At 38.2% G+C, this 26,465-nt stretch overlaps 1 long non-coding RNA gene across 4 annotated transcripts in view; it reads left to right on the forward strand.

Annotated features, from left to right (window-relative positions):
- Positions 1-17,973, forward strand: part of LOC114015758 (uncharacterized) — a 166,538-nt gene extending 148,565 nt beyond the window's left edge. For 3 of the 4 annotated variants that reach the window (XR_008733305.1, XR_008733306.1, XR_008733307.1), the window contains 4 exons: positions 859-907; positions 7,104-7,214; positions 8,721-8,818; positions 17,832-17,973. This is a non-coding gene — a long non-coding RNA (uncharacterized LOC114015758). The remainder of the gene's footprint in view (positions 1-858; positions 908-7,103; positions 7,215-8,720; positions 8,819-17,831) is intronic. The other variant, XR_008733304.1, reaches the window with a different exon arrangement.
- Positions 17,974-26,465: the final 8,492 nt, after the last annotated feature.

Genomic DNA, 26,465 nt, shown 5'->3' on the forward strand with positions numbered 1-26,465 from the left:
ACTTAAAGAATGCAAAGGGCTATCTGAGATGTTAGTGCTAAGAACCCAGTTGCAGGACTGCTTTTGAACTTCAGAGCACTGGGCATGAACGTGGCCTAGTCCAATGAGCATCATAAAAATTAAACAAAAAGTGCATTGTTCCCTTCCAGATTTTTCAGCTGGTGTAAATCAGCATAGCTTCACTGATGCCAAGTTGCAGAGATGTACATCAATTGAGAATCTTGCCCTTCATCTTCAGAGAGATATTTTCCCTCCAGTTTAGGTTCTCTGCCTTTTCAGGCTGTTGAAAACTCCAGCCTGTTTTCCTGCCATACTCTGCATTTCACCTTAAACCATCAAGGAAACCCACGTGAAGCTGGTGGAAACAGTCATGTGCTTCGAGTCAAGGAACGGTTTAGAACTTCACTGTTTCAGATCTTAGAGTTTTGAAGTAACAATTTCATTTAAGTCATTTTCTGCAGATTGCTATAGTACCATTTAACATCATATGGAGTATTTCAGTAACATCAGGTTTCTCTTCCAAACAGCATAGAAAAAACAGACTTTTAATTTTCTTAAGGATTTCATAGAAATGTATAACCTGTGGAATTGGTTTCTAGTCATGTTCTCCCACGAAATGAGCCTGATAAGACCTAAATCCCAGCTCACTTATTCCAGTGTATGTTAAGAGCAATCTGAATGACTAACACACAAGGCACACTGGCGTAGAGAGCTGTGAAGAGCTGAGAATCTGGCTTGGTGTTCTCTATTGCAGGAGGGAAGCTGTGTTTAAATCCATATATGAAATGGAAGATATTTATTTTACATTTCTGCAACTGTTTTTAAAAGTTAGATCTCAATCGTGTATTTCTATCTCAGCTGCTGTGGCTTCATAGGAAGATTCTGAAGAAGATCTAGAAATCCTTTGGTGAGTATATACCGAATTCGTGTTATGTAATGGTTTGCATTTTATTGGTAACTATTACTAAAGATTCTGAAGTAAATTAAAAAAACAACCTGTAAGCCAAATCTACTTTATTTTCAAGAATCTCCAGCTATCACTCACATATCCTTGCCAAACATGTCATTTCTCTTAGCAACAGTATAGATGGCTTTAACAAGTATTTTTAACCTGTGAAAGAAAGTCACAGAGCTCACTTCTGAAATGTGAAATTATGTTCAGATACCTAAGAGCTGGATTCAGTGATAAATTGCTTCCCCTCCTCACAAGACCATGGAAGCTATTCTTGAAGGGCATGCTTAGTGTTTCAGTGTAAGTGGTTTGGATGGAGTTCTGTCTTTCTAGTTGAATTTGGCTTTACTTTTTTCTAATATTATGAATTATTCTGTGTGATAAAATACACATTTATCTTGGGGAAAAATGTTAATATTACAGAGAAAGATTGAGGCAAAGATAACATTAGTTATATACATATTTCTCTGTAATTCATCCACATTTTTACAGTTAAATTGCCACCTGAGTTAGCTTGGGGTAATTTAAATGGCATCCTGGTAGCCATAGTTTCAACAAGAAATTTCCAAAATTTTGCTTGCAGTTTTGCCTACACATAATGTGTAGTGCAGTCTTTAGTGCTGTTTCAGAACCCCTTTAAAAACAGGTATTTCTGGGATGGCAGATGCTAGCAGCAGAGATACTTGGTTGGTATTATCCAGTCAAAGTAAAAGACTGACCAGTCTTTTACAGCCACCTTGTCGGCGGTTTCCATCATCACTGTGGGATGTATAATGCAGAATGATGTGGCAACATAGCTGAGTCTGGCTGTATATGTGCCAGAACCACAAATCTGTTGCTGAATATAATGTACCTTTTTTCCATCTAATGAATAAAGGCATAGATAATACATGGAGGTTCTCACATCCCCCTCTATCTTTCATTCCCATCTTTGGATTGCCTACCAAGTGCTCCAAGTGCAAACTAACATCTGATTTTGATATACCATATCCTGCTATCTCATTTAAACCATGTCTTTGTAGGGCATCTTAATACTTAGCAATATCAGTTAAATACTCTCTTTACTTTCAACATCTATTTAATCAAGTGGGTCAGGCAGACTTGCAATGAGATCACACTGCTAGTGTCCCTTTTTAAGCCTTCTACAGCATCCTGTCTTCTTCAATGCTCATTTTTAGATGGTGAGTTTCATGGGGCAAGCATTATCTTTATTTATGGCTTGTTCAGTGCTAAACACTATTTCATTGTTTGAAGGTTAGTCATACACATTGGCCAATGTGCTTATATTAAGAGCTTTGCCAGACCCAGTGCCTTAATGCTGTTCTTTAACTTCTCTTTAACCTTTTGGAAGAGTCCTTTGAATAGCCACTACGATTTAATTCACCAGTTCTTGAACTTTATTCTGGAGTACTGATTATCAGATGTTAATTTTTTAATAAAATTTGAAAATAAGATTTGAAAAGCTTATCTTATAGTGAGATACATGCCTGGCCATCAGGAATGGAAGAGGGAATATGTAACGTTCACTTTTCCTGTAGGGCTTTTGTGTATAGGTAACCTTATAGTTAGATTCAAAATTTGAAAGAAAAAAAGAACCTTGAGACCTGTTTTAATGTCAGATCCACTTGAATGGCAGGAATAAGAATGCTGATATCACTGGGGTTGAATAAATTTTCTGTAGGAACTAGTGAAAGATAGAGTTAGGGTTTCAGGAAGGAAGGCTGTATCAAGTCTAATTTATTGCTGGATTTATAAGGGTTCAAAAGGTAGCTGGTGTAGTCATAAGCAAATATTTTATTTTCAGTATTCCTGGACACGTATTCTATTTAAGGAAGGTCTGGGATAAGGCTGGGGAACTGGGAAAAAACATGTCAGAGAGAGTAGTATGGCGTGGGCAGGAGCATATGCTTCATATTAGGTATTCCAGTACAGATCCATCCTCTCTCTACAGTATGTGTTAATTTTAGGGCTAGGGCTAGAATCGGGTTTTCAGAAAAGAAGGTAGAAAGCATTTTTATTCTTGCATTCTGCAAGACTGTCAGAGATAGAATGACAGATTGCGTAATTGGAAACAAATGCCTTATATTCGGATTTACTATACAAATCGCTCACTTTGAATTAATAAATTTTAGAGTTTCATTATGACTTTAAAGAGGGAGGCTTCATCAGCCAAGCTCACTGATGGATTGTTTAGGACCAATGGAGATTAGAATGAATGTTGTTTGCTAATGAATCTCAATTGATTTTTCTTTATGAAATAGTCACTTGGTTAGATTTCAGTTTCTGGTTAAAAACAGGAGTAAAGTTAAGAAGAAAATGCTCGTTGAGCCTAGCTTGTCACTAGGTCTGGAATTGCTTCAGGGAGAAGCAGCAGGTTGTTTTATGGAGGGCAAATGCTGTTACTCAGGTGTTTTTTTATAGAGTTTGTTCACCTGTGTGGGGAGGATGGAGATTTAGAAACACTGCTTCTGATGATACAGCTAGTGCCTTTAATATATTTTAGCTGCAAGAATTAGTTTACTGCCCATATATTAAGTAGGGTTATGGTTTGGGTTTATCTCATGTTTGGGGAAGGAAAAGTTTTGAGCTGAAAGTTTAGGAAGAGGGATGGTATCAACAGCTAATGTTTCATGTTCACATATTCACGTAGGAGTACTACAATTACATTTCAGGTTAGGTTAGAATTGATTTACCTTTTGAGTGTAGAAAATAAGGCTTGAAGAAGTCATTATCGTGTTGAGTATTTCATGATCATCAATGATAAGAACACCTGTTTCACCAAATCCCATTAATTTGTGTTAGGTTTCACTATAGCTATTGGTTACCCGGCTATAATCGTACCCTTGTGATTGCATAAGGACTTGGGAACTCGAAGCACGTTGTTTCCAAGATGCTTTTAGATTCCATGGTGCTGGTTTTGGTAGAACTGGTTAAAGAAGAAATTGATAATAATGATCAGCAGTACATGATAGTACACCCAAGGATTCTAGAGAAACTTGTGAGCTAGGTTACTGTTTTGTGTAAAAAGATTGTTCTGAAGAACCAGTGGACACAGAAATTAATATTGTATGTTGACAGAGGATTGACATGGATTTGTGAAGGGGTGTCATGCCTCACAAATCTAGTAGCATTCCGAGGAGCCAATAAGCTTGTGGATAAAGAAATTATGGCTGATGTAACCTACTTGGTTTATAACTTACTAAAAACTTTAAAAGAATCTAAGAAGTCAGAGGATAAGATTAAAACACAGAAAGCAGCAATAAACGGTCAGTTTTCACAGAGGAAGGAGGTTACCAGTGAAGTTTCCATGGGATTTGTCCTGAAGTCAGCAATGCTCCAAGTATTAATAAATGGTCTGGAAATGAGGGAAAAATCTAGAGGTGTCTTAGTTTGCTGGCAATACTAAGTTATTCTGTATATAATCATAGAATACTTCGGGTTGGAAGGGACCTTTAAAGGTCATCTAGTCCAAGCCCTCTGTGATGAGCAGGGACATCTTCAACTAGATCAGGTTGTTCAGAGCCCTGTCTGACCTGATCTTGAATGCTTCCAGGGATGGGGCACCTACCACCTCTCTGAGCAACCTGTGCCAGTATTTTGCCACCCTCATCGTAAAAGAATATCTTCCTTATATCTAGTCTAAATCTACTCTCTTTTAGTTTATACCACTACCCCTTGTCCTGTCACTACAAGACTTGCTAAAAGATCTGTCCCCGTATTTCCTATAAGCCCTCTAAGTATTGAAAGGCTGCAATATGGTCTTCTCAGAGCCTTCTCTTCTCCAGGCTGAACAACCCCAACTCCCTCAGCCTGTCTTCATAGGGGAGGTGCTCCAGCCCTCTAAGCATCTTCATGGCCCTCCTCTGCACCTGCTCCAAGAGGTCCATGTCCTTCTTACGTTGGGTTCCCCAGAGCTGGATGCGGTACTGCAGGTGGGGTCTCACAAGAGAAGAGTAGAGGGAGAGAATCACCTCCCTCAACCTGCTGCTCACGCTTCTTTTGATACAGCCCAAGATATGGTCGGCTTTCTGGACTGTGAGTGCCCGTTGCCAGCTCATGTCCAGCTTTTCATCCATCAGTACCCTCAGGTCTTCCACAGGGCTGCTCACAATCGCTTCATCCCCCAGCCTATATTGATGCCAGGTGTTACCCCAATCGGTATGCAGGACCTTAGTCTTGTTGAACCTCATGACGCTAACATTGGCCCACTTCTTGGTCTTGTCCAGGTCCCTCTGGATGGAACCCCATCTCTTGGGAATATCAACCACAACACTTGGATTGGTGTCTGCAAACCTGCTGAGGGTGCACTTGATCCCACTGTTCATGTCATTGATGAAGATATTAAACAGACCCGTGAGCGACACCACTTGTCACTGATTCCATTTGGACAATGAGCCTTTGACCACTATCCTGTCGGTGTGACCATCCAACCAATTCCTTATCCCCCAAGCAGTCCATCCATCAGATCTTTATCTCTCCAATTTAGGGAGAAGGATGTTGTGAAGAACTGTGTCAAAGGCCTTCCAGAAGTCCAGATAGATGACATTCGTAGCCCTTCCCTTGTCCACTGAGGTAGTCACCTCATCATAGAGGCCACTAGATTGGTCAGGCAGGACTTGCTCTTGGTGTATCCGTGCTAGCTGTCTTGAATCACCTGCCTGTCCCCATGTGCCTTAGCATAGCTTCTAGGAGGACTTGTTCCATGATCTTCCCAGGCACAGAAGTGAATCCATAAGGTAAAATTTTACTGTGAAGAATTATAGAAAGGACTAGGATATATACAGTGAAACCAGGAAGTGGCAATTTCAAAATAGGGGGGAAAAAACCCCCACATTTAATTGTTAGGCTGTCAAGATCCTTGTCACAAGATGTTGTGGACAGTTAAAACACGCAGATGCAAAAAGGCCTTGCATGAAGAGAAGAAACCACTGAGAGCTACTAAAGATAGAGGTGCTGCTTCTGGTTCAGGAATTCCTCAGCCACAAATCCCTGGAGCTGCAAAAATTTTCTGGGCCATTACTGTTGTATATTACAGTGTTCTCATGCTTTTTCCTGGGAATCCACTTATGAATGCCATCAGGAATGGCTGCTGGGTGAATTGGATGCTTGATCTGATCAAATGTAATATGGGAGGGTCTTTATAAATTCGTCTTGTAAAAAAAAGATGAAATATTTGGCATATCTGAACAAGCATAAATGCTATTGGAATTTTCTGAATGCTGCTTTTTTCAGTGCAAAACAGTTGCTATCCTTGTCACCTTACTACATGATTAAAAAGAGAAGACAACTGCTCTAGTAAGATTAATGTGGTACTCTGCATTCTGAGAACTTTTCCACATCCCTTTATTGAGTTCATGATGGCTTCCCATAGCACTATAATCAGACAAGATGGGTATCAAATTGAGTATTTTTTTCCTTTTGCACAACCCTTACCCAAAGTCAAAACTGAGAGAAAATAAGCCAATTAAAAGCATAATATGTTATGCACCATGAGCTGTCTTGCAATATAAATTGCCCAGTTGCCAATCAAGCAAGCCCCATGTCTACTAAGCACAGACTATGCAGCTTTAAGCAGCTTCTTAAAGCTGCCCTCAGTTATCTTTTACTGCTTTTGCTGTGAATATAGTGAATTGGCCACTGTGTCATTACTCATACTTTAGGACAGGACCTTTATTGGCTGAAATCAGCAATAGTTCCGTTTAGGAATTCAAATTAATATTAGGGAGTCAGGAAGAACGATTTGGTCCTTTAAATTACATGCAGACATAATAGAAATACCGTATTGCTCAGGAATAAATGCAAAAAGTTGCAAAATGTCAGACTGCAGACAAACTTGTAGCTACTCAGGACATAGACTAGTCATTCTGTGTTTATTGGAAGGTTCAACTGGATTGCAAGTATTTTTCTCATCAGAATGAACCTGAAGAAAAAAGGGGAGGGTATTAAATGTGACAGCACCAGAAAAATCTGTCCTGGGCTTCTGTATCATATTCAAAACTGCTGACCATTCCTGGGAATCTACCTCCAGTGATATACCTAACAAGACTCTTCACTCTGTTCTTCCCGTTTCATGAAAGACATAGGCGTACCCCTTGGTACGTGTGAGAATTTATTCAGTGCCTCACTGTTCTCCTGTCTTCGTTATACCAAGGCCAATTGAACTCCACCCAGACCTCTGCCTCTGGAAGATGGCTTTATCCGTGGGTGAACACTGGTTGGACATGCTTGGTCAGTCTGAATCTGGAAGGGCCACAAGACTGAGGTAAAAAGCAGAGAAGAATGTCAGTAGCTTCTCATTCCAGTGAATTCCAAACTATGTTCACGGTCACCTTTTTACGCAGAGAAATTAGATTTTGATGTGTCAGTTCTTTTGCTTTATTGTCTGGGATCACCAGCGAAGAACAAAGTAATTGTATCTTCTGCAATGTGCTTTTTTTTAGCAAATAAAAAATACCTGTGCACTAGGATTTCTTTGATGATAATGAGACCTTCAAATTACAATGTCTTTCGGCTTTTATAATGTCAGAAGTTTGCAGGAGGAAATGAGACATGATGATTACTTGGTTTGGGGGAACCAAGGTGCGGAAGAGAGCAGAGCATAAAACTCTTCTTAAAAATATCTAACTCTTTTTACATAGGAGATTCAGCTTCTTAATTCTTACTCCTGAGAACGAGATCTGGGTTTCCATTCTCTCACAGACACTTTCTACAGTCTGGATGCACGAAGCTTTGTTGCAGTATTTTGCAAACACAGTAGAAAGTGGCAATAGTTTTAGATGTGTCCTTGGATGCCCTGTGATTTGCAGCAGCAGCAGGAGAGATCTTGTATTTAGTATCAAACAATAGCTCACTATAGAATTTGCTAAACTAGAGTTGGCTTCTCACCATCTCCCAGAACCAACCTGGCATTTCACAATAGAGGAATCAAATGTCTTTTGGCAGCATCTGATGTCATAGTTGCTTAGAGCCTGATCTCAGAATTTGGCTGTTATGAGTCACTCTATCTGTACTCAGCTGTGTAAAACAGACAACAAAAAATGTGGGCATCAGCAGTGTTGTGACCTTTATACAATGTTCAACAGATTGGGAGAAGGCAGGGTTGTTATTACTAATTTTAAACCGTTAAAACACGTTGGGTTTTTTCAATACATGAAGGTAATGGAAGCCTATCACCAGAACCATACAGCGTATCGCTTCCAAGGGCATCTTGTTTTGACTAAAGAACTCACAAGTAAAACGACAGCGGAATGTGCTTGGGCAGAAGTGTTGCACCTCTCCTTACGCTGTGCTGTCATGGGTGATGTGTTTGCTGGCTTGAGGGAAAGAAAACTTCTATCTTCCTTTTGGCATATTAGCTAGAGTTGCATCGAGAGGCAAAATAATAATGTCGCGTTTGATGATGAAAGGTTTAGTCTGTGCTGAGGAGCTGCTGAAATTCTTTAGAAGAAAATATTCTGTATAATATGCAAGTATTACTAATCTGCCTCACCTCTGAGGCTATTGGGGTGAAACAGGGGTTTCTTTAACAGCTTGTGATCTGGCTGATCTGGTCTGCTTGTAATACGCAACTTATATCATATTCTATTGTGGGGCTTGGCCGGTGTCATAAATCAGTTGAGTACTACTAAAGTAACATTTGAACAGCAGTTAAGATGTACGTGAATTATGCATTGTTTTCATGTGGTGCTCATCTGCCACAGATAATTAGGTGAGGAAAACAGAGCACAGCTTTGTATCTTGATCATTTCCTATATTCTTGTACCTTTAGGGAAGAAAAAGTGTGTTTCTTCTGCTTCCTGTCTTACACAGGTAGTGACTGAAAACATGAAGGTACCTTCAAGAATAAAGTGGTTGTATCAAAAAGAGGTGTGTTTGGTTTTTTTTAAACAATATATTAATAAATAGGAGGTGGTACAAGATTAAAACGAATCAGGAACAAGACAGAACAAGTTTAAGATTTTAGAGCTGCAAATTCATTATCTTTATTGTGAGTTGTGTGATATGTGTTGTTGTCTTTATAGTCCCATCTTTTGTGGACACGCATAATATAAGGACCATGCCTTTCTTTTAATGTCGTCTTTCTGATTGCAGTAGTTGCATAAGATTTGAAAAATCACAATTTTAAACACTACAGCATGAAAAGGTTTAACAAACTAGCATTTTGAGCACAGTCTGCTAGCTGTGACAAACTTTCATTTTCCAAATCAGACTTCTTGTCTGACTCTCCTTCAGGTGGTCTTTCTCTCAGAAATTGGAGTGGTGTAGTTGGACCGTGGAGTTGCATCAATAAAATTGAGTAGGTCTGCTCCAATCTGTTCCCAGTTGAAGCTGGGATTGAGCAAAGTTATGAACTCTCCTTCTGTTATAAAGATCACTGTAATTTCTGCACACCTCATGCTGCATCATACACATTCAGAACTGGAATTTATCTCTGGCAAGAGCTGTCCTTTCCTGAATTATGTCTGGCATGCCTGTTCTCAGTTGTGAAGTATTTATCTATTTCCTGGTGTCAGCTACTGAATCCAATGGAATTATGGTCCCTTTTAAGTATAAAACCCAATCTTGTCATTCGTACTGAATCCAAGAGGTATTATCACTTGTTTCATGGGCCTCTTATCAACACTTACTTTAACCTACTGCTCTTGAAACAGTTTTACTGCACCTCATCAGCACCTGGTCTTGGAAATCCATGATGTGGTTGGAATTGAAGTGCAGGTGGCTCTGCCATCTAGCTTGATTTGGATTGATTGCTGACTTAATAACATAACAGCAAAAATGGCAGCTGAATGTCTGTCTGCCTTTTTCTGTAATAAATGTACATAAAGAATCTCTGCATCTGCTAACTGACGCTACAGATTGCTTTCCCTTCAGTGGAGGTCTTTCCAAATGGTCTCAGAAACAGCAAGGATAGATGCTTGTGTTTTTCCTGGCGTATCAGTGGTACATTGGTTCTGCTTCCTCTGTTTCTGTCACTGCAGTTTATAGGCTGGCCATTAATTTTTCTGTCAAATTGTTATCTGCAGCATATGTGTTAGATGGCACCTACAATACACGCTACCTGCATTCTCCATACTGCTTGCTTAGTTTGGAGTCTAAACCCTTGTGCGGTCCCAATACATTGTCATTATATTCCTTTCACTGCTCACTTTAGCTGCTCTTCCATTGAGTGGTATGTTTCTAAGGCTAGGTCTATTGCCTTAAAAATGTAAAAATGATCGTGCTTTCATTCTTTCTGAGATTACATGTGGGTACCAAGAATGTGAGCTTTGCAGTATAAACATTTTTTTCTCACTATTCAGTACAAATATTTATTCAGGTAAAGGCAAAACAAAACACTTTATTGCCTACTGTTCTTTCTGGACTTATTCAATATTTTGATGATCTGTTCCAGCATTTGGGGCATTATTCCAACAGGAGTGTCCTGATTATCTACCCTGCCCCCCAGCACACCTACCCTCCCCAATGTTATAAAAATGATATTTCTCATCTTCCGTTATAAATTTTCATGGAGGCTTAGTTCTTGCTTTCAGTTTTAATGCCTGCACATGGACTTTGTCTGGAAATCCACCATGCCTGGTAGCTGGCATCACTCCATGCTGATGATTTCCTTTGTTTCTCACCCATATTTTGTCTCTTTGTAAACTGTGTTCTCTTTATTATTCTGGATCTCACAAGATTAACCTCTGCTGTCATCTTCCATATGCCACATGCTGAGTAGTAACATAAGAAAATACCACATTTCTTAAGTAAAATGGCTTTAGATTGAGAGAACTGTAACAGAACTAAAGCTTTGTGGCAAGCCAGTACCCCCAGATGGTGAAGACTATGTTTAAGGCCTTTGGAGCTAATTAACTTTTCAAGGCTGCAAGGACTGGAGAAATTGGGATTGAGCCCTGATGGCTGACACGGGTGAAGAGGGTGTCAAGCCTGTGACACCAGTGCCCCTGACTTCTCTCTGGCTTCATTTTACAGCAGAGTCTTAACACCACATCAGGGAGGCACTTCCCATGGGAACAGACTTGCTAGAATTTGCCTTTAGACTCCAGCCCTATGCTGGCACTAATGTGGTTCTCAGCAGGTGAAGGGGAGATGCCGTTACAAAGATGTTGGTGCTGGGAGAGGTGGGACTCAGGTGCAAGGCGGCTGGGATATTTTGAAGGTTTTTCACTCTTTTTAACCCTGGCTGATCTGATGATATCTTGGGGGAACGCTTTTGCAAATTGGTGATGAAATGTAATCATTCTTTGTTGCAATTTTGTCTATATTTATGAACTCCCATTTCCCTGAATACCATTAAGAAGTAAACATGAGAGGCTTGTTGCTTTAATACTCTCCTGAGACAATGGTCTACCCTAAACTCCTCTTTCTTGCTTAATTTCCTTATCAGGTTCATCCTACGTGCTTTCTAGTTGTCTCTGGGTCTTTCCTGCTGCTGGGTATATGTGTGCCTGTATTTTTGTCCTTTCTCATCCTTTGTGTGTAGTGCCACTGAACAATGATCATTGCCCTGAATTTGCACTTAGTCCCCAAGGAAAATTGCAGTGGTTGGTTCTTTTTCTAGGCCTCTGTTTTGGGTGCTGACCTCCAGTGTTTCTTCTATTCCATGGAAGTGTTGTAATCAGTTTTTTACATTTAGCCTACTACTTTATACTCAACAAAATGCAACTCCTAAATTCAACTCTACTATCAGATAGCTTTGCTATTCCTGTTTATAGATAGCCGTGTTTTCTGTCGTGTATTATCAAGCTGCAGTTCTCCTTTCCCCCATATAAAGTTTTGCTTCTTTTGTACATAGACTCCATGTTTCAGAATGGAAAATAATTGGCTGTTAAGGTAACACAGGGAAGTTACTTAGTTTTCCCAGGTTTCTGGGTGCAGCACTTGAGCCGTTTATTAATTCTAAGATGACCCTTCAGATATTTGAACTTGACCCTTTTTCCTGTCAGCAACACCTGGCAAGAGAGCTAAATAAGTTAAATTGCAGATATAGTCAAAATTTATTTTAGCTAAAGCCTGTTTGTAAGATGTTTGTGTGCCAAGTTATATCTGGAGTAAATTTTTACAGGCAAACACTAAATCAGGGGCAAGGGGTATTGGAAGAAGTGTAAAGAGGAGTAAAATAAAAAGCTTGACAGACCCTTAACTATCATGAAAATGGTTATGGAGAACTCTATGGTATTAACTTAGATAATTGCCAGAGTCATAAAATCTGGATTTTTCTCTCTGCAGGGCTCCTGGGAGCTGCTGGAGGCGAAGAAAGTTAAATGTAATGGTTCATATATAATTCAGAATTTTGTTTCTTTTTCTCATTCTCAAAAGAATAAAAGTGACCTACTTTCTATATGTTGTAGTTTAGTGAGAAATCCCCCCAACTCCCAGTGTTAGTATGCTTCTCTTTTTAAGCAGGTGCTAACTCCCATCTCTGCTTTACTACTGCTGGCGTAGTATGTGCTAAATGTGTTGTGACATTCTTTCCTCTCAGTTTACAGTGAAGATAGTTGTGCTCCTTCCCAAATTCCAGTTTTGTTAAGCTTCTGGGATTAACGTAGGAACGAAATTAATTTTCTGCATGTTAGTTGTCAACCACACTAGAAGTAACTAATAACAAGCTCTCCTCTAAGATTTTTACTTTTGTATTTGATAAGCTTCATGTAGCGATGGTTTAAAAGAAGGAAACATATAAAAAATGCAGACACCTGTATAAAAAGTCACCACTTCTTGTTTATTTGTCCCAATGCATGTTTGGAATGAAATGGGAAAGGACCATTAGAAATGAACCTGAAGTTCAGAGGAGAGCCAGTATCAGCTCTGTCGTAAGGCCAGATTTGAACTGGAAAGATTTCAATCCAGAGGACTTCTCTAGCCCATCCTTACAAAAGACAAAGAGAACAATCTAAAAAACCTGAGATAGGAAAACGCGGAATTTGGACTTAAGGTTACAACTCAAGGCTGTAAGTCAAGACTTGTAAGGTTACAAGTCAATACTGTACCTCACTACGGAAGTGTGCTGGAGAGAGTATGGAACCAATCCTAGGTTTAATCCTGCCTTCCAAGAAGAGCCAAAGTTTAGTTTGCTGGATCTAGTTCTATATAGAGGAAAGGGAAAGAAATTTAATGAGTTTATATTCTGTCACAGTGCTGAACTCATTGATGATTGGGGAGATATTTCAAATTTTTCAGTTCTTTTCACAGTATATTGTTTCCATCATGGACGTAGAGAGATAGGAACATGTTAATCCTCTTTTGCTCAAGCAGAAGTTGCATTGACCATAAAGAGATTCTGGGATGTAGGATGGACAGCGTTCTACTTACTTTCCCTAAGATAAGTCACTACACAATTTGATTGTCAGATGTATGCAACGGCCAAAACAAAATCATATTTTTCACTAAACAAAATGTATCCTTTAGAACTGTTTGCAGGGAAATATTTGAAAAATAAACATGGTTCTGTTTAGCCATGTTTTATTAACTTATTTATTTGAAGTAAGCAGTTTCTTCCAGCTGTGTACATTAGACCAGTTAGCAAGAGGACTTCTTCATATATTTCTGTTTGTGGATCCACACTTTTGTGATCCAAGTATTAGGAGTTGGGAGTTTGGATCCAAAGGGAATGAATTTACGTATGCAGGACACGTTGTTCAAGGAGCTAATACTTACAGTAAACAGAGGTTGCTTAACTGTTGAGTAATGCTACAATAGTTATTTCCAATATTTTGCAAGAAACAATGTTCATGCAATGTTTTACCACTAGCAATTTGTTAGTGGTTTTAATTTAATGCCAAACAACTCTCGAAGGACTGTAATTTCAGAAACATGGAGTATCACATGTTGGGAACTATACCCTCTTTCTACTTTTGTAAGGTAAGACATATATGAAAGAGACACAATTTCTTTTCTCCCATTAATAATACTTCAAATAGTGTAAAAATACTCTTTTGACATCACAAATAGTAAATTACATTCATTGAAAGGAGATGCACGTACAAGCAACTTATGTTGCAGGCTAAAAAAAGTCTGTAAAAGATGCTTAAAGAAGGTCTTTCTACAACTGACTGCTTCAGGAAGACAGTCATAGTCTGAACCAGCCTTATTTGTCTTCTGGTTTTGGAGCAATGATGTATTATAGTAACGTCAAACCTGACAGTACGACTATACCTAAGTGAGGAGTACTTTTTATCTTAATCGTTTGTACAATATATTTCATTTCTTGTGATGACTATATGAATGGAAACAGTTTTAAAGTGACTGAAAATAAATTATTTGTAAAGCATCCCTGGATCTCTCTCTCTCTCCAGATCCTATAAACATTCATAATATTCCTCTACTTAGCATATTTCGCTGTAGCTTTACAATATCGCTAGATGTTTTCCTTTGCACTGGAAATAGGTGGGTGTTTCCTAGTAGAGATCAGCTTTAGTAAACACTCCTATTAATGCAATGCTCATCAGGTTCTAACATTTGAGATAGACGCATGTTCTTACTTTACAGATGGAGAACTAAAAGATTCTTAAGATGGATGGATGGCCTTTGAAACGTCTTACTGTGGTTAAGAGGCAGAAAGAATCTAGAGGTTTTATCTCCTGTGCTTTTACTTTCTCTACTGCTGTGCCATTTATGTAGGTATGCATGCCTATATATGTACGTATACACATATTTAGATGTCTGTACTGAAGGGAGACATAGACTTGAGGCAGATTTAATTAAAAACTACTTTTCTTTAATCAGACTTTTGAGCCCAAAATACTGGAGACAAAGTGTGAATGTTTTGAAGGGAAACTAGGACTTTTCCAACTTTTCTGCCACCAGTTTCGTAACAGCTTCTTTGCTGGTGCAATCCTATCATTACCCCTTTCTTTAAAAACAACATAAGATCATCTTGGCCTGAAGTAAGTAAATCCATGTGTATTTATTTATTTGGTGTAATACTGTGCATACCTAAATGCATACATAGTTATTTTCGTGAACACATCTACATTGCATTAGTTGTCATCAGTTTTCACACAGTGCCAGACTGATTGGTCTTTGGTTGCTTCATTTTGTTAAGGCAGTCTGAACAAAGCTAGGTGGCCCTTGGGAAGGTTTGCTTCCAATTTGGTCTTCCAATTTAAGGTATGAGGCATATCAACCTGGTCATTTACATCAAACTCACCCCCAATTAGCATCCACTTGTGAAAATAACTATAGAAGTAGGTCTGAATGATTTCCTTTCTCTGTTCTCTAACCCATAAATGCATTGATAAGTAGAACAGTTTCTGTGGCTATATATGTGCCTTTTAATGCAGAAAACCCAGGAGCTATTTAGGTATTTGTGCTAATGTCTCCTCCTAGACCTTGCTTTGCAGTCCTTTAAAATACTATGTCTAATGCTCCTTGGTGAGACTTCCACAGGAGAAGACTGGCTTTCCACTCAGATGTTGAGATACACATGGTGGTATGTGGAAAAATACTGAGAATGGTTTGCCAGGCTCCTAATGAAAGTTTTGATGGGTTGCTAGCTTGTTAGCTTAAAAGCAAAGTATGCAGCCATGTCTTGTCACATGTAGTAAAAGCACAGTGCTAATGCAATCATACGAGGGGAAGAAGCCTGTGCTGGAAACCTGTGCCTTCTAACAAGAGAGACAGGTAAATGGTGATGAAGTTGCTGGCAAAGACTGTGCTTTGGAGTGGAAAAGTAAGCACAGAGTTATCTGGCAAATGATTGTGAGGAGGGGATGAAGATTAGCCAAGCAGGAAAAGTTTCATCTACCCAAATGTACGTCAGTGGTGTGAGTGCTTGGGAAGGTCTCTGCAGCAACACAAAACATGATGTACTCACAGTAGATGCAGAGTGGAATATCTGTTCTTAGTTGTGAAAAATGGTCCAACATGTTTTCTTTGATATTGTAAAAAGAGAGGCTAAATGGAAAGCAAAAGAAGAGAGATACAAAATAAAATAGAAGAAATTGGTGCAAAAAGGAAGAATGCTGAAGAGCTGATGAGGCTGGATTGAGAGGAGGAAGTGGTGATGCAGAAGTTGAAATAATACTTCTATAGAGATGGTATTTGAGAATGAAGGAAAACTGGGAAAACCAGAAAGTAATTTTAATGCTGTGGAAATGAATAGCATGCAAGAAAAAATGAGGGAAGAGCCCAGGGGAAAGCAGATAAAAGAAAGGTTGCATGAGGATGATGTGTCCTTTGGGAAATGATTTTCACCCTGATCCGCGCATTTTCTCCAGTATGTTTCAGTGCTTATTGCCTTTCAGAACTGATAACTTTCTGATGATTGGAAGTCAGAACATTCTGTTCCATGAAGGAAAAATTTACTGCTGGAATTTCATGGACCTTTTTTTGCGTGCCATTATTTGTTATTAACCAGACCTCCTTCCTACTGCCTTTAAGACCTGACAGAATGCTGGTTTATACAGCACCTCCTACAGAAACACTCAAGATGAGCAAGCTATACAAGTATTGTACAGGTTTTGCCAATACCTGAAGGCAGGGGACTCTTAGGCATTTTTGAACACTTTGGTTCTACTTTAGGACTAACTGGAACATACCTCATCTCCAGAGCTTCATTTTCTTTAGAAAAGTACATTGGTTTCATATATGAAACAAAAGTATAATCATTAAGAGCCATCTTTGGGCCTCTTTTAATAAACAGAAGTATGAGATAACCCAAGGAGCTCTAACTCAACTTTATATTGAAATTTCACGTCAGGGAAGTCTGCAATGCTCGGAGATTGTTTAGATGTAAGAAAGCAGAAGACATTCCAACAAAAAGTCATGTCTTCACTCCAGCAGATGGTATGAATAGGGTCTGTTGATACTACATTCCTAGAATCCTTGAGCACTAGCAATAAAGTGTCCATATTTGCATTTCTTAATACTTACAAAGAACTTCTCCCTCTAGAGGAGTAGCAGTGCATTCAGTGTAAGTTGTGAAGCTTTTTCAATATCCACTTGATAGACCCATAATTTTTCACCAGTGACCATTGCTTGGTCCAGTACAGCTGTGAAATATAAATAAAAAAACTGGTCAGGAAAGGGAAAAATTGAGCAGAAATACAAATTGCAGGGTCCAAATTTGTATCTGATGTGAAGTTCTGCTAGGAAGTGGTATTGGTTTACATTTAATTGCATATGAGCTGGTTAAAATTCAGATTTGGATATTGGGCATACATAAACGCTCTACCATATGATGCTAAAAGAAATTTGCGTGGCCTATAGACAATCAATAGTGGTAAAATTACTTTAAAAAGAGCTGGTTGCCTGGTTTTTCTGGGTTGTATGTAAGGTTAAAAAGAAGTCTAAAATTGCACCATTTTTCTGTTGATAATAGGTCACTCCCCTTTTCTGTTGAGAAAGGATGAGAAGCTAGAATGTCAACTTGCATTATGTCAGCTATGGCATAGTGGCTGTCTATATGTAGGCTGTTACCCAGAAGAAAATGCAAGCCAAATGAAAGATAACTTCTCCCTGATGAAAGGTGGAAGGAGCTACCTTGCATTCACAGCAGGAGTTACTGATGTACTGTAAAATTACCCCTTGCACTGTGGAATGCTGTAAGAGGGAAGAAAGTATGGAGAGCCTTGAAATTGAGAGACAATTATTATGGTTCTCAGGATGATGAGTAATGGGTTGCTGTTCTGCACAGCAGCACAGCTGTACAGCTACTGGATTTGCTTCAACAAAACATCAACTTTTCAGAGAAAATTGGCTACAGGAAGATAACAGATGTACAAAAGAAAATAGGGGAAGGATAACTCTTAACGTCTTTATATTTTGTTTACTAGAAATTTTTAAAGGGAGAAAAAGCTTGAATGTTATGGCAAGTTGCTATTTTTGCCCTTATAAACTAATTTTATTGTACCCATTTGTTCATATTATTGCACCACAGGTCGAAGTGCTGTTGTTGCGGCTTGGTGAGTTCATATTCAACCTTCCTCTTCCAAGCACTTGTGTCTTTGGTGCTATTGAAATGGCAAAAGAAGCTGGCAAGTATCTATGGTTACACTGCTTGTTCTTTTAAAGAATTAAAAACTCTGGTTAACTCTACTCTTTGTTTAGTCTGTTGTTTCAGTTTCTTTGCAATGACAAATGCAGACATTTAGCTGGAGAGAATTATGGTTCAGTCTCTATGAAGTTTATTTCTGTTTGCTAACAAGCTACTGTTTTGGGGATTTTGTATTTGTTGTATTATGGTAGCAGTCATGGACACTAATTCCCAAACGTGGCCTTGTAATTCCTGCTTGGGGTTATAATCACAGAAACTACAAAAAGCACAGGAACTAGGAATTTTGCCACAATCCCAGAAATGTTAGAGAAAGAGAGGTCACAATGCCCTGTTAAGTGAGGCTGTGACTGGAAGTGTTTGGGACTTCATGTCCCTGTAAACCTGTTCTCATTGTAGGATCTCTTTGTGGGCATCATACAGACACATAACAAAAAGCTACCTCCTGTCCTGGAAAACTCAGTTTCTAATTTACAGCTTCTTTTAGCAGCAACTGTCCACAATAAATCTCAAAAAGTTGCTTTATGTCAAGAATCCATTAGAGCTTTCACTGAAGCAAACGCTAAACTCCAGTAGCAGGGACCTACATGGATTCTTGAATGTTTATGCTAGGAGTGAGTGGCTGTGTTGCTAGCAGTACATCATGTCTCTTCATAAAAACCTCTGTCTACAGAAGAATGTGAGAGCAGGGAAGCAGGCAGTGATACTTCCTGAGAATATTCTCCTAGTCAAGAATTTGCAGGTCAGGGACTTCCTGAACCAGAGATAATGATGTGGTATCCCAGTGTCTTTACCTCAGTGGATTCCTCTTCCATAAACTTGTCTCCTTTTCTACTGAACCCAAGTCAACTGCCCCCAGGGCACAGCGTTTCACCATGTAATTGTATATTAGGGTGAACATGTCTCATTTTGCTTGTTTTGATGCTGGCACCTGCTAGTTTCAAGGGTAACTCCATTTGTTGGGATGAGCAGTAATTCCTTGGAGTGGCCCCAGATAAAAGATATAACCAAACAACCACTTGTATTACAGCAAAAAGATGTTGAGTGTTATGCTAATGTAGATAACATCTTTTTTTAATATGTATTTTAATAATTAAAAGCATAACTCAGTGATTCCTAACGAATATAATGATGGCAGGAAAAGTCACTAGTGATGGGGGGGGAGGGGGAAAAAAAGAGAAGAAAAACCCCCAAACTATTGTTCTGCCTAGAAGCCCCAGTGTATTTAATGAAATAGTCTCCTTGCTCACAGCCTTAGGATGCAAGACAGACAGGGAGCAGAAAAGTTTGCCGGTTTATGCAACATTGGATTTTTGACATCCACCAGTTCAGGAATTACATCACACCAGGTTTCTGCTTTGCATATTTTTTTTTTTTACAACTCACTTTTAGATACAGTATGTCTACAAGATGGTTACAAAAATTATTTTAATCAACCTACCCAGAACTCCATGCTGCTACAGGTAAACTGTGCAACTAAAATCTTAATTTATAGCAAGCAGTAGTCTTTGCTCTCCACTGAGGTCTGCCATGTGAACACACACATTAATTTGCAAAAATGACCACAGTAGTCTTCATTTGCTACCTTTTAGAAAGTGTGTTTTTGACCACTTGACATTTTGAATGAGGAATCGATCGGAAACAGGACGTGTACTTAAACATCCACGTATCTTGCAAATGAAGTTTTGAAGTTTGCATGGTTTACAGATAGAAATGTGCTCTATGATTTCACATGAATGCTTAAAATAATTGTTAAACAAGTCTTTTCTTTCATGCTGGGCTGAGGTTTCCTTCCACATCTGTAGTAAATTGTCCTAAGGAACATTGACTCAAAGAACTGGATTGTCTTTTAGTAGATGGTTAGGGTTGGTTGATGAGTCGTGAAAAATATTACTGTTATAGTTGATCACAGGGGAAAAAAAAACGGGTTTATGTATTGTATTTCAGCAAGTAAAATACATAAAACCTAATTTCTTTAGCAACACCACCTGCTTTCAGTAAGTCTTCTGCTACCACTTTAGCAGACTACCTTCTATGTCTGATGGGATCCTATGAATGGATGAAGTGCTATGAAATAGAAAACTGGTAGCAGTATATGTGCCAGAGAGTGTCACAGACAATTTTCCAGCAAGTGATTGATGGTTAAGGTTTCTGTATGATACATATTAACTCTTTTGTAGCCTAGATATGTTTCATGTTATCTGATATGATTTAATGAGCAAATTGTCCTTTATCTGAATAACAGATCATGTAGCACCAGTTCTTGTAGACTTCTCTCTCCAAGCTGCGTAAATAATGGTCCTTTCTGAATTATTCCTTTACCATTTTGGAGGGAGTAGTAGAGACTACAGCGATCTTGCTGGTAGCAGGAGAGAGCTGTGTTACACTGATAGAAATCAAGAAAATCTACACTACATAACAATGGGGTGTTTTTTCATGGAACTGTCTTGCAAAGTATGTATGTGTGGCAGGAGAGTAAGTTTTACCTCTTTACCTCAAAGGAGATGATTGTGCATAAAATGAAAGTCCAGTGATAACCCAATATGAACAGCCAGATTATATACTATGATTTGAAATAGCTAGGGCACATTAGTATAACTGGGGAAGATAACCCAGTATGAACCAGCCTTCTTAAAATGGGAGAAAAACATATATCGCTCTGGGATAATACTTTTTTAGACAGAGAGAAATGAACCAAAGTAAAAACTATATTAGTCTTGCAACTATTCCAAAGGCTAGTGATGGGTATAAAAAATAGCTAAATAGTTACGAGAGTTATGTTCTGCTTTGGTATTTGTTGTCTTCTCTTATTTCTCCACATAGCCACATGTAACCATGGCCAGTGAAGTAACATATCTAAAAAGAAAATATTCTGGTTCTGGCTGCATATGTCAAATCTCATACTAGTGTTAAGTTTCTGATTTCTGTCTTGCACAGTAAATAGGCATTCAGCAAAAAACCCAGGGAGGAATAGCATAAACCTGACTGTTGATTTTGAATTAGACACATAAGGAAAAAATGTCTCACCTATAATGTAATTTGAAACCCCAAGCTTTACTTATGCAAGAATTAAATATTCTATGCATATCTGATTTGCTTTTTATTGACAGTCTATATCTGATGTGGCCATTATATCTGTGAAAAACTGCTCTCTTTTCTTCAAGCATTTCTCCCTGTGCTGTTTTACCATCTGCTGATGAATATAAGTAAAATTTGTTATTGTAAAGATACTCTGTAGTCTGGCCCGTAACGTGTGATCTAAATTAAATCTTGGTTCTCTGGGGAGTTAGCGATTTTTAGTGGTTCTGAGTATATGTGACTGAGAGTGTCTATAAAACCCACAAACCACCAAAGTAATTTTTATTTATTAATTTATTTGCTATGGAGACCCTGCCCCTACATGGGAAGGGGATGCTAGAAATCTGGGTGCATGAGGTAAGTTCTGCTTACATATGGAGTGAATTAGGAAAGGCTGAGAGAGAAAAATACTGCATTTTCCACTGTCCATCAGTATGAAAGTGGAGTAAGTGTTAAGCTGTTGCCAGTTTTAATGCTGAGCAGAATACTGACGGTAAGCTTGTCATCTTTAAGTTGCTCGTTTTACCAATATGTTTCTCTTTGGTCTTGATGGGGGGAAAATCTTAGGCAATCTCAAATGTATTAAGTATTGAAGCACACCAAGTTAGAATTGTTTAAATGGAAAATTTAGCCACATTAATAGTACATCATCTTTTTTTGATTAATGAAAAAATAATGGCAAAGGTTACAGGACAAAATTTAAATATAACCAAGTTAAATAAAGACAGAGTGGCCCCATGATAGGAAAAGAATTAGCCCAAAGAGCTTGAGAGGAAACAAACCCACAGCAGATCTGTTTTCTATACCTGTAAATAAATACAAAATGAACAACTGAAAATTGACCTGAGAGGCTCTCCTTGGTTTTGGAGGAGAGAATTCACTGGAAATGTCGGAATAACAAAAGGGATATATCAGATAAGTGAAAAAAGAACTAAGTTCTTAAGTAATAATCAGAAAAATAATTATAATAACATCAGCAGTGTGTGGAATGATGTTTTTCTGGGTCATAGTTGCCTACATGATATAACCCTCAGTAAAGGAAAACAGGGGAAGATCTTCTTACTTTTCTGCATTATTTTACAATGTGAAATTAGACAATTTTTCCAGATGTCTCTGTTATGTATCCAGTTAGGCAAGCCAAAAGGGTATTCTGCTGTTTCATTGAATAGTGCTTTTTGTAAATTAAACACAGTACTTTTATAAAGCATTTGGCTAAGCAGCTACCTGTACTGATGTAGACAAAGCAGATGAAAAATACTCAATGTCATGTGTTTTTGCTTGTGCTGTGAAATATGTTCATCACTGAAATATCAAATGTTAGTGTGACATGGAACAAAATCTGAAGAATAGGGCAACATCTAGGACTTTAATTTCCAAAGTTATAGAAAGCAAAATGAGTGCAAAACATTCTGTGATTCAATCATATAATTCCAGTATGAATAATGAAACAAATTTTGATGATATTACTAGAGGGCAAATGAGGCCGTTCCCAACTGATGAAAATAAGGTTGTACAATCTGAAGCATCACGGAATAAGGCATCAGAATGGAAATTTAATGAAATATTCAGAAGTTCTGATCAAATATATCATAAAGACAGGCCTGAATCAATGCAGTTTGTACCCTTATTCAAACTACCTCAAAATTCCAAGGTATGTAGAGTTCATGTTGTTAGTGTATTATTCAGATAACTTCTATGATTGAAAGTGCTTCATAATGAATGCTGCTGGCTGCTTTTAGGAACCCTCTGTCCCCTCTTCTGGACAGCAGAAACAATTTCAGCTGTATACCCTGTATACTGGCATAAAAGAAATACTTTCATTTACTCTCTCAGTTCCAAAGTTTAACTCAAAGTGCTAAAATAAAAGTGTTTCCACTAAATATAAACCAGGTTTTCCACTAGCTCTTTTATGGTTTTGATTTCTCAATATTTCTTAGTATTTCTCTTGATTTGGCAGGTCAGTCTGTTTATACAGGCACTGACCACGATTACCTTCCATTGGTTTTGCTTTTGCAGGAGGCAATCAGAACTTTGTAGAATCGTTTTTTTCAATTCCCAGAGTTCTTTTAATTAAAAGAGAGCTGAAGAGAAACAGAAAACTTGAAGTTTTCTTGACAAATAAATTTTAAAAGTGTATTTGCATAATGGAAACATTCTTAATTGAGGAACTCTTTTAAAAAACCCACACTTGTCCTAATCTGCAAAAGTTCTGTCAAAAGCATCACTCAAAGATCTAGTAGTCTAAACATGCTAATATAAAGTAGTTCTACTTTAGAAATAGAAAGCTGGTGAAGTTCAGCCTTGGGTTGTTTCCTGAATTGTTGCTGTGATTTACAAAATAGCTAGCATTTGATTCTTCTAGTTTCAGCTTTATCTGAAACAATTTGGTGTAAGAGTTATATGGGAAAAGTACAGTTCTTCTAATAATACAAAAACTAACAGAACCGATTATGCTCAAAAGTAAGCAAAAATTACTGTGGCCTGAAATGCAATATGGAAAGTATTAGCACAAGCACAGTTTGTTTTACTACTACAATTAGAGCAAGTCTGCAGCCTTCATATACCTAAACTGACATCAGTCTGGAATGACTTTTCCAGAAATTATAGTATGGCGCAGAAAAGAGTAACATGTGTAGGCATCCTCAGCAGTGATATGCTGAACAGTGAAACATGCTTTAGTTGTTCAGTGTTTAAAAAAGAAACCGCTACAGACATGAGCGTGCTTGCCTATTTATATCCAGGAGGCCAGATGCTACACAAAAATGGATAGGTTAAATGTGTGGCAGGGGTCCATCTTTAAGGTAGTTCTATCTTATGCCATGGTATGAAATGATCTCATGATTTGTAAATAGTTTGTCCAGATTAATTATAATTGTGAAAGTCAGGAATATTTTAAATCACTGTGATTATATAGATAGATTCTAGTCTTTGCGTGTATACACGATACACATAATTAGAGCAATGTGCTTCGCTCAAACCAACTGCAATCATGAAATTACTCTTGCCCATTAAACTGTACAGGAGGCTGTGATTACATCCTTTTTATTTTTAATATGAGTTCCCTGCAATTCCCAAGCTCTCAAATGTTTCAAACCAGCTGTAGCAGTAGAACTTTTAATTATACTGTTGTTTAGTGAGTGACATATAGCTACTTCTCAGTCTGAATTAGCCCTGGACAAACAGATAGGACTAATGTGAACTAAAAAATTAAATGCAAAACAGCTCTGGACAGAAATGAATGCCTTGATTGAAAACACTCTCCTACTCTCCTGGTAGTTTTCTTGCATGTTGCTATGGTACAAAAAATTACATTTTTATTACAGGTTTTCTAAAGTGACAGGTGTCCTTTAGAGTGGCTTTCTTGTGCTTTTACCTTTAATTTTGAAAACCAAGTTGTTAATTTGTAATTTACTCTATATAGTGAAAAAGGCAGCATGTTATTGCTCCTGCACTGACTACACTCCACTTCCAATAAAAGGTGTCTGGACAGAACCTTTTCTGGGGAAGGGTCTAGCCTGCTTTGGTTATAATTTGCAATGAATTAGAGGACATTAAGGAGCTTCCTTTTGTTGAAAAAAAGCCCCATAAAATTATTGAACTAGCTGAAACATTAATGAAAAATGCATTTTTGATAAATTGTATTTCTCTCTTTTTTTGAATTTGAATTCGGGAAATATACACATCTTTATTTTTGAAAAAAGCCGTGCCGTTATGAATATGCCCGTTCCCTTAACTGTACATTAAATATTGGAGGTACTTTTACTTAGGGCAGAGAATATTGTTAGTTATTAGTATCATACAAGTAGATGACCTGAGCCTTATTTCCATCACAGTATCAATTCTTCAGTGCCATGGGAGTTTTTAGAAAGTAAACAGGAGAAGCATAACAGAATTGTCAGACCAAGACTGTCTTAAATTTTGGTCTTTGCAAATGACATTTCTGACTGTGCAGGTGTATTTGGCTTGTTAACTTTGTGTCATCAATAGCTCAGAATTCAACAGATCCTAGTTTTGGTGCTTCTCAGCTCAGAAGCACTTTATGCAACCATACAGATTCTTTGAAACAAACAGCTTGGGGCAAGAATCCAGGACAGTTGCAAAAGCATGGGTTTTTTTTTGTCTTGAAGTAGTTGTGTCATTGCTGAACATGACTTTTCATAACCGCCTATGTTTCTAAATTCACATTCTGTCTGCTAACTTTGTCTCTCTTTCATAGTCAGGATTTAACTAATTGTTCAAATAGACCTCACAAAGCTCTGTTGACCTCCATAGTAAACCACTGAAGGTTAGGTGAAATTCAAAGATTTATTTTTAATATCAGCATATCTTGGGAAATTATCTTTACAGCGTTTAATCCAAGCTCTTATACAATAGAAGGTACATTATTTAAACCAGTTACTCATGGACTAAGCCAAATAAATCAGATTAGATTTTATATTTCAGAAAGGTGTTCAGTCTTAATCTAAGAATGTGAAGAGGTGAGGAATCCATGACAGGGTAGTTTGCTTTCGCAGTCAGTATCTTCTGCATCTCTACAGTCGTTGCCTTAATGACCACCTTCTGCTTGTGCTAAATATTCTAACACTTCCTCCCGACTTGGTATGATTAGAGACATGCCTCTGCAGAGCTGGCTGACAGAAACTGAGGCAGCATTAGACAGAAATCCTCAATTTCCTTGGAATGGCAGTATTTTGGATGAGATCATTTGTTTCAGCTCAAAACCTATTAAGGACTTCCTTTGCTTCAAAAGAGGCCTGGGAGTATGTAGCAAACTCCCCCGAACAGTGGAGAGTGAGAGGTTCCACCTGGAGGAAGTTTATCCAAAAATCTAACCAAGATACATTGAGTCTTTCTTCTGCTGGAGGAACCTGTCTCTCTTAACCAGTTACAGAAGGCATCAGAAGTAGCTAATTTAGGTAGCTAACTCAGATACTTGGGTTTGGAATATTTGCAGAATACCCAGAGCAGTGAATCAAAGACATGGTGTCTTTTTTTGTCCATCTCACAGAACATAATACCAGAAGTACCTACACCAAGCTCATTTTGAAATCTCTGACTCTGACTTAATGCATGAGCATGTAATGCTGCTAGTGCTGATTGTACGATGCATTCTTTACACAAGAGATTTCTATAAGCTTGTGTGAATAAAGTGGGTGGCGAAACATTGGAACAGGCTGCCCAGGGAGATGGAGGAATCACCATCCCTGGAGGTCTCTAAAAACCATGTAGATGTGGTGCTTAGCGACAGTTTAATGATGGACTTGGCAGTCCTGGGTTAACGGTTGGACTTGATGAACTCAAACGTCTTTTCCAACCCAAACGAGTCAATAATTCAATTATTTTATGTTTCTATGATTCTATGTAGTTCACTTGGATCAAATGATACCACTACTCAAATCTGTATTCTTTGGCCAGATCTTCTTCAGTTCTATGAAAAGTTAT

Source organism: Falco cherrug, chromosome 7 (assembly GCF_023634085.1).
Source record: "Falco cherrug isolate bFalChe1 chromosome 7, bFalChe1.pri, whole genome shotgun sequence".
NCBI classification, from domain to species: domain Eukaryota; kingdom Metazoa; phylum Chordata; class Aves; order Falconiformes; family Falconidae; genus Falco; species Falco cherrug.